The sequence below is a fragment of the Triticum aestivum genome, chromosome 2D (assembly GCF_018294505.1).
Source record: "Triticum aestivum cultivar Chinese Spring chromosome 2D, IWGSC CS RefSeq v2.1, whole genome shotgun sequence".
NCBI classification, from domain to species: domain Eukaryota; kingdom Viridiplantae; phylum Streptophyta; class Magnoliopsida; order Poales; family Poaceae; genus Triticum; species Triticum aestivum.
The window spans coordinates 192,233,324-192,246,804 of NC_057799.1; the positions used below are offsets into that span (position 1 = coordinate 192,233,324).

General features: G+C 39.6%; 1 pseudogene; it reads right to left on the reverse strand.

Moving 5' to 3' along the window:
• Window positions 1–962: 962 nt before the first annotated feature.
• Window positions 963–12,505, reverse strand: LOC123055742 (cysteine-rich receptor-like protein kinase 10; annotated as a pseudogene).
• Between the last annotated feature and the right edge of the window lie 976 nt (window positions 12,506–13,481).

A 13,481-nucleotide genomic window follows, 5' to 3' on the forward strand; every position in this document is an offset into this window, starting at 1 on the left:
CTTACGTTCGAGAAGAAGAGCAAATCGAGCCTCGAGGAGATGGTAGCACTTGATGTCTGTGAAGAGGAGGGACGACACTGGCACACGCTTAAGTGACTAAGTGAGCACCGCCAGCTTCCGCTAGATCTCCTCCATCTGCCTCGACACCATGGGAAGGGAATCTCTGGCTCGTGGCGGCTGGCCTACTTCGGAGGCTGGTGGTTTGTTTGGTTTGGTGGGATCGAGTCGACAGAGAATTTATCCCTGGGAAGCGATTCCCCTCAATAGACGGGGCTTGACCGCATCGGTTGCTCGACTGTGCTAGTGCTGCGGCGGCACGGCGTTGTTTCTGCAACATAATATGTGTTGCAAAAAAATTCCACATATTTGCAGTATGATCTCTATTGCAAAAGTTTTCTTCAACAAGACATTCATTGCAAAGGTTTCTGCAACACAACATCTGTTGGAAAGATTCCGCAACATGAACTTTGTTGCAATCATGCATGGAGAGCGATGCTCGACCGCTCGATCGCGCCACCGACGGCTTTCGACCTGGCTGATCTTTTAAAAAGATAAACCACCAACGCGTACCGCGCCCCTGTAATATTATATATGAAGTGTTAAAAAAGGAAAACCAAATCTGTTAAAACTATTTTCTTATTTGTTATACTAAGCTGCCATGTTTATATAACCAAAATTACCCTTCACTAATGAATGGCTATGATTGAATTCTCCTCTTACCCTGTGAGAGGTAAGTGGGACGGGCCGACGGGGCATGTTAAAAGAGTTGTATTTGAACTTTGAACCTGAATGTTAACAATTTAGGAGGCGTCGTCACTTTGTCCGACAATACCCATGTAAATATCACATAGTGCAATCTCGGAGATTCGATTTGATTTGCTCAACCTTCAATCCAGTGTTACAAGTAGTTGTACCAATATCTTAACCACGGGATCAGCGTGACAAACAAATTAGAAGAAAGATCTAGCGTATCATCACTCAAATGATTGTGTACCTCCTCAGGATGTTTTGCAAACTGATTTGAGTTTTTAAAACGTACATGGTGCTAAATATAAGTGGATACAAAGGGCTAAAAGTACAAGTAATACAAGTTCAACTATCTACCATCCGGTGGTGAACCAGTAAGGAGGTTTACACTGTATTGTTCCCCCAACTCTGGATCTTCTCCTTTGTTCCTAAAGTAAGCAGGCTTCTTTGGGTCAGGCAAGCTTGTGCTCTCATTCATGAGCAGCGAGATAGCATCCGAGATTGTAGGGCGGTCGATAGCGTCGTCTTGTACGCACATTAACCCGACATTAATGAATCTCATGATCTCCATATTTGGATGCTTAACGTCTAAGCAAGGGTCAATGAGCTCACACCATTTTTCCCTTTTCCATAATAGCCAAGCCTGAAAACGTACGGGTGACGGTAACACTCTAGAGTTAGCCGGAGTGGAAACAATATTTGCACACTGATGTGACGGCGATACAAAAACAGATAATTATTATAATCGGTTTGTTGATTATCTCTACTACTTACATAAAGAATGTAAGGTTTCATATTTCACTTTTATTCTCACCACCCCTTAGTCCAACCTTCCCCGTATGATAATCAGTCACCTTAATTTAGTTACCTACTGAATCAATTCCATTTTAATTTAATTACTAAACTTCTCAACAAAATATAAGGTAAATCACAACATGATTTGATAAAAAAATTATTTACACAATCACATTAATATGAGAAGGTAAATCATAAACTAACGTACTAGAGTATTTATATCCCATTGCAATGCACGAGTATTGTCCTAGTTTGGAGAAAAATATAATACTGAATAATGACAAGTGTGTGTGTGTCTATATATATATATATATATATATATATATATATATATATATATATATATATATATATATATATATATATATAGGACCATGTTACTCACATATCCAAGAAGGTTGCCAATGTTCCCAGTTTGGTGGAATCCGTTGTTTCTTTTACCAGAGATGATCTCCAATAGCAACACTCCAAAGCTGAATACATCCGACTTGATTGAGAATTGTCCCTCTGAGGCATACTCAGGAGCCATATAACCACTAGATGGAGAAAATGGCTTCGAGTTAGCGAAGTCTACTTGGGTAAAGGAATCAATGATGTTCATTAGTTGTTACGACTAAGTATTGAATTTGAGATATCTCTATGATCTTACTGTGTTCCCACAACTCTGCTTGTATTAGCATGGCTTTCATTCGATCCAAAAATTCGAGCAAGACCAAAATCTGATATTTTCGGATTCATATTTTCATCCAATAGAATGTTGCTCGCTTTCAAGTCCCTGTGTATTACCCTCAAACGTGAGTGCTTGTGGAGGTAGAGTAATCCTTGAGCCACCCCTTCAATTATATGGCGCCTCCTGTTCCAGTTTAATAATGCTCTTCTTGTCGTATCTACACATATACGACAAAAAATCCTTTCAGAAGGAGTAGTACCTAAAGGTAGAGTGAGATGGAAACTACTTAAATGGATATTAATATTATGGATATAACTTGCCAAATATGAAGAAGTCCAAGCTTTTATTGGACATGTATTCATATATCAGAATCTTCTCTTCTCCTTCAATGCAGTACCCCAAGAGTCTCACCAAGTTGGTGTGTTGAAGCTTCGCAATAAGATGAATCTCAGTCTTAAACTCATTTAGTCCTTGCCCTGAATGTTGAGCTAGTCTTTTGACCGCTATCTCAAGTCCATTTGTTAGTTGTCCCTGCACAGTTCCATGGGTTCAAGAACGAAAGGGCATGAGCTTATGTTGTCAACTCATTTTCTTACCACACACGCTTGGTATGTATGTATAACTAACTAGAGATGCAATTAAATCGGTTTTGTCAGTCCGACAATTAACTCACTCCCTCGTTTTTACTATATATCATTGTTTGTTCTAAACTACTTGATACTTCATTTTAAAAATATTGCTCATTGAGGAAATCAAGAATGTAGTTATTATGTTGTTTTGGTACTAAGACAAATAATACGAACATGGTTAAATAATTCCAATACATTATTTCATATCGTATTCATGGTCGTGTCATTTTTTGCTTATGATTTTAGTGTTTATTAAGTACTATGCCTTCTGTTATTAATCAAGGCAACAATCACCCTCACGGGTTCTTTATTTATAACAAGTTATGATATTTTTTGGTAAGTAAGTCAATTTTTGTCGTCCATTGATAATGGGTAATTGTCCTTATAAGTACTATGTTTCTAGAAAATTATGGGTTTAAAAGGGTCTTACATCTGGGTCGTCATTAATGAAAAAACATTAGCCCTATGGCAATCTACTTAAAATAACGTATGGGCTATGTTTAAATAAGGAGGATTCAAATATAATATACATGTCGAGTATATTAAAGGTTTGATACTCTCACATACTTGATGACAGTCCAACTTCCATTATGCAATTGAGATTATGTTGGTTGGACTGTATTTGTTCTATTTTATGCTTTTGTACTTAAGGTGAGTAAAATATTGCTTGTTTATCTATTTAAGCTTTGTTTGGTTGTTTTTATTTCCATTTCTAATTCATATGGCAATCTTAGTAAATGATCTGTTGTATGATTTCCTCTTTAGGCCTCATATCTAAAGCTGATCCTTCCATAATACGAAATCAAATTTGTTAATTATCTTATTGACTGGTAAGGTGTAGTATCTTATTCCTTCAAAAAAGGGTGTAGTATATTACTTTTCATGGAAACAAAAATATCAACTATTGTATTTTTCTAAATGCATGGTTTACAGTATTCTACCGTTATTCCTGAGTTGGAACAAAAAGAAACATTTCAAGTTCCATTGTCTTAATTAACACTTCCATAATTCTCTTCTAATCTGGAAAAGGTTTTTTCAAAATGTATGCCAGGTTGAGGTGAACCACTCCACAAAGCTTAAAAGGATTACACTAATATCAATTCGACACTAAGTACACCTGGCCTCCACAACACAAGACGTGAAGATCTATGAGGAAGTATTTCTTTGGGTAGAGGTACAAGACCAAGTACATAGATTCGTAGTCATGAGGAAGTCATGTAAAGTTAATAGGGGGATATAGAACATAATTTGGAACCTCGAAGGGCGTATAAGCTCCTAATTGTGTGATCCCACCTTGAGGGGCCCCTAATGCATTTATATAGATCGAATTGTGGTGGGGTTCATATGGCTGCGTTGGTTGTACAAGAGGAAGAGTCCATGTTGAATTGGTACCCAACTGGTATGTCGATTCCCACATACCCCTCCAGGATTCCTTATTAATATCTAGGAGAAGAAGACCCCCAGGTAGGTGGTGTTCTTGAGTTGGGTCCTAGCATGTACTCCTTTCATCTCATAAGGGTCCTTCTAATTGGATTCGCCTAGCACTCCTATTTTTAAAATAAAAATAGAAAAATAGGAGAAAAAATATGACAGAAAGAAGGAGTGAAAAAAAACCGAGAGAAGCAAAAGTAACTTTCGAAGGTTTATTACGGAAGCCCTACCCAATGGAATGTTCCGCATTCGGCTAGAGAATGACACCATCATCCTAGGCTATATTTCAGGAAAGATATGGTCTAGTTCTATACTGGTTTATTAGGTGTACTTATCGTGGAAAAGCCAGTCAAGCACAAGGTCAAGTGCTAGTCAACAAATCAATGACGCAGACAACCAAATTTGTTACAAAACAAGTGAAACGATACCCAAATGTTTATGATGAAGTGATCAATGACGCACATCAATAATCTCCACTATCCACCACCCCGTTGATACCGTAATGAAAAAAGTTATCAAAAAGTAAATCCTCTAGGAAGGGAACTATGTGGAAATTAAGATTGTAGTCGCTGGACCTAATTGTTGAAGGCTAAATCATGTATTTTTTTACCTAGATAAAACTCCAAGGAAATTATGAGCAATGCTTGAATGAGGGAACGTCACATAATCACCGTTGTTGCGAGGTACAAGCAACGAAGTTCAGGCATGGGGTTTTCACCCAAGAAATCGAGACCAGTATTAAGGGCTTGTTTGGGACTGCTCCGCTTCATCAAAATTAGTTTCGCTCCACTAAATTCACTTTGGAGCAGTTTCATCCAGAAGTTGTAGCACTACCCAAAAGAATGTTTGGCTTCCATCTAGCTCCAGCTTCAAGAATGGAAAATTTGGTGGAAAGTATCTATTTGATTGGTTGGGGGGACAAAGGGGTATCGACTTACTGGTGGCAGTGGTGGGTAATTTCCACCCAACTCCAGCTTCTAGAGTTTTTTGGAGCACCCCCTGAAGAGCTTCATAAAAAATTAGGAGTTGTACCCCAGATTCTAGTTTTTTTTGTGGAGTGGCATATTGTGGAGCTACCCCGTTTGGCTTGTATTTTCTGGAGCGCAGCTGAATTTTAAGGAGCAGAGCAGTCCCAAACAGGCTCTAAAGGGCACAATGTAGTATCTAATCCAACCAACTATTGATGAATCTACGTCTTTCATGGAAAGTGCATTATTTGTGCCCATGAACTTTACATTCTTTTTAGTATGTGCACACACCTCGTATGTAAATATACCTCCTCCCTACAAGGAAATATTGATTGATGGAGTCAATAGATGAAGATCTTCGTTTACCAAAGGTTGCTTTACCTTTTATTCCATGAAAGATATGATTTAGAGTGCCATTCCAGTCCAATGATTGGGTGCTGGGCATAGAGTGAGTGGAATCTAATAGGAATGTTGAATGCTCCCTCAGCGAAGGAGCTCTATTAGAGAAAACTAGGACTAGAAAGAGGAAATACCATTCAGGCCATTTAAGGCCAATAATGAGATGCCTTGATCTAGAAAAAACTCCCAACATGTAAGAATCTTCCTTGAAACAAAAACCAAAGTTAGCATGTGATTTCTCTCCCACTTGTCGAGCCAATGTTGACATGCCTCCATGGCTCGACAACACCGAAAGTGAACCAAAAGTCCATTCTGTCAACTTTTATACTATCAACCTCAGAAAATCAAACTCCGCTAAGAGTTGTTAAAGTCTAAAAGTCATATGTCCAGCTAATAAAAAATTAGCTAGCGCCTCTATCATAAAAAAATGATTACGAGGAAAAAGTCGCCACTGAGAAAGCTAATTAAGTTTGAGGGCGGGCAGGCATCGACCATGGAGTCAATGTTCGGGTACTCCGACCTAAGCTTCCATGTCATAGACACCCAAGAGAAACCACTCATTCATATAATACCAGTGTGAACTTCTCCATGTGATGGATAGTAGTGGAACTCATAAAATCTCCAATACCGACTAGGACACCATAATTGCATGCTGCACTAGGGACCATGGACTAGTTGGTATGAGGGATACTGGCACCATCTAAGGGGCCATCCGATAATATTATGTTTACCTAGATAGTAGCAATTGATGGTGCATCTAGATCCCAACCTTTTGAATCACCAACTAGCGTTCTATGGTTCCTAATTCGAACCTAAAGATAGAGGAAAAGGAGTTTTCAAATGAGGAGCCACTGTGAGCGGACACTAGGTCACCATGGAAAATCCAAGTTTCCCATGTCTTTGACACTGCCGAATGGCGGGTCATCCTCAATGCCACCCATGTGTGACACACTCTTGTTTCTCATTTACCGCCACCACCATAAGCAAAGGATGACACCTTCCTCTCAATCCTCTGTGTAAGACGAAGCCTCGCCACTACCGATGACACCGAGAGGACAAATGTTGGAAGAGGGATGACGTGGGGGGAACGTGGTTAACACTTTCTTGTGTCTCCTAGAGGGAATACATGGGGTCAATTGGCTAAACAAAATTAATCATAGGATGTTGTTAATACCCTTGGCCCATAGCATCTTAATTCTAATTCACATATTATGAAATTTTCATTTCGTTTTGTTTGATTACTTATACAATTGGTCTTTTTTCATGCAATATGTGGCTTAACTACTTGTCTTAACTCTTAAATTTACCAAAGCAAAAAATATCTAGGGAATAGTTCACCTTGTAGACACGACCAAAACCACCCTCGCCAAGTTTATTTCCTTCTGAGAAGTTGTTTGTGGCATCTGTAATATGAGAGAACTCAAACATCGAGACCTCAGAGCGACCCTCTTCCAGCCTCCAGAGCATTATAGCTTCCTCCGTGCTAGGAGGGAAAACTTCTTGCGATTGCGATCTTAGGATTCCTAGCCATGCATAAGTAACAATATTCAAGAGATGCTTAATTCAATGAAGAGGTGACAACACAAGATAGCTTCAGGTAAGTTCTTACAAAAACAAGTACTTAAACTTAGCAGTAGAGTTTCTCTGCTATATGAAATCAACATATTAAGTCTTTAAACTTATAGTGACGTGTTACCTAGCGTCATGCAAGCACAAGTCTCGCCAATTGAGATGATATAGCTCTATAACAAACATTATCGACAATGCAAAATGGATATGTACCGTACTTATGTCTAGCTAATTTAATTGTCCTCCGCATAAACTATTTTTAAGGTATGCAACTCTATGCCATATGCGCATAATTAGCAATTGAACAGATGCAGATGACAAAATATATAGTTTGGCCAAAGTTCCACATAATTTAAACATAATCCAGGTATTATTGAAAATTAAATTAAAACTTCAGGAAGAGTATGAATAAAACCCAAATCAATATTGACATACTTTGATTAAATTGAAACTATTTAAGTGTAATAATTTTAGGTCTTGTTGGTTTCATTTGACAAAACAGTTAATTGTTTTAGTAGCCACTAGAATCACCGAAGTTCCAAAGATTTTTGCTGAAATTTGAGTAAAAATTGGAAACTATATACCACATAAAAGTGGTTGTTGGTTTGGATATGCATGAGGGGAAGACTGGTTAACTCTCGAATACCACCAAAGGATACACCTTGAAGGGAGTTAATTGCATGAAAGTACCACACTTGGGCACGTCGTAACGGATTGGTATCACTAATCATATTTTTTTGCATGTCAGTACCATCTCTGTGCCTAATTGTTGCAAAATGGTCTAAGTCGCGTATAACAGTGTATTGACGATGTATCTGACCGACGGGTGTATTGACGATGTATCTGACCGACGGGCCCCACTGTCAAGTGCGGTGCTGACATGGCATGTATTTTTGCAAAAAACCTAAGTTTTTATTTAATCACGTATATATCCCTTGTTAGCCAGAAAAGGGTGCGAGCCCTGCCGGGATTCAAACCCGCGCCGATACGTTCGCACCGCGAGCTCGCTGCCGCTGCGCCCCTGCATCCTTCACTTCTTTATAGTTCGAGCCGTCCCATTTTTGTGTGTATATGTTTGTTTTCTGGATTTCTTTTATCTTTAGTCAGATCGTGTGTATTCTTCGTGCCCTACGCTGTGTGTGTGTCGTATATTGATTATTTTACATATATATACAACATATATTAAAAACTGTTCAATGTATATAGGATGAATGTTTTTATAATACGAAAAATGTTCATCATATTTTAAAAAAAATGCTCATCTTATATTTAAATAAGATAATTGTATATTAAAAAATGTTCTATATATATAGTAAATGATGTGATGGACATTTTTTTCATATATAAGATACGCTTTTATACGATGAACTTTTTAATATATGATGCAATGAATATGTTTTTAATTATACGATGCAATAAACATTTTTTAATATCGTATAAATATTTGTAGTGTCGTATAACATTTAATGCAAATATTTAATATACACATTTTTTAGTATCGCATAAAAAACGGAATGGCCCAAAGTATAAAAAGTCGCACGCTTGCTATATGAAGCAAATGTTGCAGTAGCGCAGCGGCAGGGAGCGCGCGGATTGAAATACGGGTAGTATTTCCTAATTTGTTTTTGGTGTCCTACAAAAAATGGAACGGTCGAAATTACACAAAGTCGTACGTGTGCTAGTTGATGCAAACGGTGCAGTGCTACCGCGCGTGTTGCGAACAGATCGGCGAGGGTTCGATTCACGGCGGGTGAGCGCACGTTTAAATTTTTATTTTGTATTTTGTAAAAATCAAAAACGGCCGTTTGTAGAAAAGGACATACGCGTGCAATTTCATGCAATAGGTGCGGCAGCGCAGTGGTACCAAGTGCTCTTTGCGGAAGCCTGGTCGCGTGTTTGAATCCCGGCTGATGCGCGTACGCGCGTATTTTTTTTTCCGGCAGGACCCTTTTCTTGCTAACAAGGGATACATACGTGATTAAATAAAAACTCAGGGTCTTTTTAAAAAAAATTACCATGTCAGCACTTGACAGTGGGGCCCGTCTGTCAGATACAGCGTCAATACATTGTTATACGCGACTTAGACCATTTTGCAACAATTAGACGCAAAGATGGTACTGACATGCAAAAAATATGACTAGTGGTGCAAAACCATTACGACGTACTCAAGGGTGGTACTTCCGTACAATTAACTCCCTTCAAGGTAATTTACGAACATTTAGTGGCATACATGCATTTAAGTATAAAAACTTTTTGGTTCCATATCCAAACCATCAAAATGATTGGATGGTACATATATACCGAGTTTCACTAATCCACATAATGATTGTTCTTTCACCCTATTTTTTTTCCGGCAGGACCCTTTTCTTGCTAACAAGGGATACATACGTGATTAAATAAAAACTCAGGGTCTTTTTCACAAAAAAATACCATGTCAGCACTTGACAGTGGGGCCCGTCTGTCAGATACAGCGTCAATACACTGTTATACGCAACTTAGACCATTTTGCAACAATTAAGCGCAAAGATGGTACTGACATGCAAAAAATATGACTAGTGGTGCAAAACCATTACGACGTACTCAAGGGTGGTACTTCCGTAGAATTAACTCCCTTCAAGGTAATTTACGAACATTTAGTGCCATACATGCATTTAAGTATAAAAACTCTTTGGTTCCATATCCAAACCATCAAAATGATTGGATGGTACATATATACCGAGTTTCACTAATCCACATAATGATTGTTCTTTCACCCTATTAGTATTACTTTAAAGAGACAATTGGCCTGAATCAAGTAATCTGAAGTCTGAGAAAAACAATTTCAAGTTGAAGGATATACATAGTGGGATTTTAAATGGGATGGAAAAACTATTTAGTTTCCTGATATTTTCTTAATTCACATTCACAATTAGCCTTTATATCGACATCCGACTACCCTCATTCCCATCCCAATCTATGCATAGAATTAGTCTAAAACATGCACTCCGGAAAGAATTTGAGGAATAGATTATTATCAAACTAACCATGCTTCCATCCCACTTTTCTATTGGAATAAACTAATATATCTCATGGAATAGGAAATAGCCTAACCTAGTACAAAACTGTAGAAGTTAGAAATAATTACCACAAAGAAACCATTACTTAAAAAAAAGAACATACTTGAAATTGTGGCAACTCAATTTTGCCTAATATTTTGGAATGCGCCTTCAAACGAGATTGAGATTTACAAAAAGCCAAACATGTGAAAAATCGATAACAATGGTTCAACATTTATATTAGGTGCTAATCAAAACTTAGAAGAATTTAGAGGTACGCATGATATGTTGTTTATATGAAATAAATATTCAGAGCTACTATAGACCAAGGAATTCCTTACTCTTATGAAGACGTCTTGAATGAGTCCAGATAATGGCAAGAAGGATGCGACATAATAGAAGTACGAGAGACACACTCACTGCAACTATCAATATCTTATTCTTGATACCTACATATAGAACCAATAGATATCAATGCACAATTAAATACATTTAGGTATATCGCCAATTTGTAAACATCATGCAACAAGTTTCAGCTAAGGTTTCATACAGCTCTAACACCATTGCCCCTAATATTGGCAGTTCGAGAACTAATTGGTTTAGGAGAGGACAGGGTAGAGGAAAGGGTGGGTACTTGAAAGGAAATTGCCCGCGCGGGGGGGGGGGGGGGGGTCCAAAATTGTACTTCACATAATATTTTGAGTTTTAAAGCCTAGTTAACCCATAATGTTTCGGGCAAAGTCAGGATAACATCCTCTAGTATAAACAAGCTAAACCACATTCTTACATGTGAAACCATTCAAATCACTCTCAAGATCCGTGAAAGACAATTTGTATAGTGCCATTGCATATGTGATCAAACATTGCTCGCTCATAGTTCTTACACAATGAAAACTTTATTTGATCTTCCAAGTTAGTCATGTCGGTTGTAGATAACCCGAAGTTCACAAAAAAATATATGACAAAAAAATAAATTAGGTATAGCATATATTTCACATTTTCTTTCGAAAGACCAAGTACAATTTTTTATTAGTCATGTTTAAGCCATCTTACTTATGTTGGCTAGTTTCAAGTTGGCGATTTGCATCGTTGATGCAAAGACCACAAGTGAATTCTTTTGTGGCTGTATGGACTTGATAATAAACCCCCAGTTTTTTAATAAAAACAGGGCAAAATTCAGTTTACAATGTTTTAGTTGTACATAGTCAGTGTTTCAACTAATTCTATTCTCGCCTCGCAAAAAAAAAATTCTATCCCGGCAAAATGAAAATCTAGGCATTCGCAAAAAAATTTGAAAATCTAGGCGAATATTTCAGCATGGCATAGAAGCAGGTAGCGGTGACACCACTAGGTCATGTACACCATACGAACTTTCTGAATATGAATATCACTCTGTCGTGTAACTCCATAGTTAAAGGTGCTTATATATGTATATACTGTATATACCTCCTTTGCTCGGTGGACTTGCAGGGTTCGGTGGTGCAGGAGGCGCCGGCAGCCTCGACTTTGATGGCGCAGGTGATGGCGCCGGCGTTCCTTCAATACGAACCATGGCCTCCCCGATATAGAACGGATACACCTCGAATCGGACGTTGCATCTCACCCCAGCAACCCTCTGTCCCAGTACGCCAGGTACCCTAAGGGCCATTTTGTCCATCTCAAGCCGGAGGCAGTTTTTGCATCCGCCAGACGTCAGGTCTGGCGTGCACTGCGCCATGCTGTAAATCTTTGTTTGCGGATCGGCCCCATCGAACAAGGCCTCGCCGGTGGCTACCTTCCTGTGAGAGGCATCGCTCGCCGCCGCCGCATGCTCTGCAGTCTTGTTCATCAGCGTGTCCACGAGCACGTCGAAGCTGTTGGCCACTGCCGCAGGGTTCACCTTGTTCGTGCTGTTGAGGACGACCTCCGGCTCGTTATGACCGGAGGAGACGAAGTCCTGGTCGGAGAAGCGCACGATGCAGCCGTCGTAGAAGAGTGTGGCGTCCTTGTCATCCGGGCAGAGTGTCGACGCCTCTACTGCGGCGGAGGACAGGCACTCGTAGCAGGTGACGTTGTCCGGCGTGTCCCCGCGGCAGATGCCAAGGCCAGAAACCATATCTGGGGCGGCGCCCCCCCACGTCTGAGCGAAGCCATTCCCGCCACTGAAGGCGGCCTCGTTGACGAGGTATGTGGTGACATACTGGAGATTGTGTTGGTAGGTGCTGTTGGCCGAGAAATTGGATTTTTGCCGCAGACAGTGGCGTAGGTGTTAGCAGTGGCCATGGGTGGCCGCAAGCTGGAGATGACGAGGAGGGCAGTGAAGCACCATGGTAAAGGTTCCATGGTACTTGAGCTTAGGTGCGGATTAGCTAGAGCTCTCGGTGCGCTTCCCAAACTGTTTCGTAGGCTGGTAGATATAGCTGTTAAGTTGAGCGTGAGGCATTGCATTATGCCCTTGTACGTAGTGCCGCTGTCCCAATCAAACCTGTGCAGAATGCTATTTTACGACTTAATAAATTTCAAGAAAGACCTGTTTCCCGCCGTTCACGGTTAATATTGTGGCCCGTCGTGTACGTCTGGGCTGGCGAAAGCATATGCATGGCTGATGGCTCGCGACCGATCGGCACGTTAGCATGCACCGATGACTTGACTTTGGAAGCAGCCTGCAGAGTCTAGGTCAGGTTTCGGGCCAGTGAACAAACTTCGAACAACGAGCGGATATAAACTTCGAACAACGAGCGAACATCTTTTTTTTTTACATCACCGGGCATGGTACATGTTATATTTAAAATGGTTGCTTGGATGCCGAGAATTAGAGGTGAGCTTTCCGAAAACCAGTCTTTAGAGGATGTTTAGACACACCCGCAAGAAGAAAAAAAGAGGATGTTTAGACAAACTAGTTTTGGATAGTTTTCTTTTCAGTCTTGCTAAGTCTCAGTTGATTGAGACTTTGTTAAGTCTCAGTCGATGCTATATCCGTAAAATCTTACATTAAGATCCGTGCAAGATTTTGTTTTCAGTTTTTTCTTTTTCTCTCATGCATGGTATGCACTTAACTGAGACTTGGTTAAATCTCAGTCGACTTAGACCTAGCCACACCCTTTTCTTTTTCGGGATTGCTAAATCTCAGTCGACTGAGATTTAACCAAGTCTCGGTCGATGTTATACCCGTGGGATCTTTCATCCTACAAGGAGATCCGTGCAAACTTTTCTTTTTAGTTTCATTTTTAATTTCTTACATGTTATATCACTTGACCTA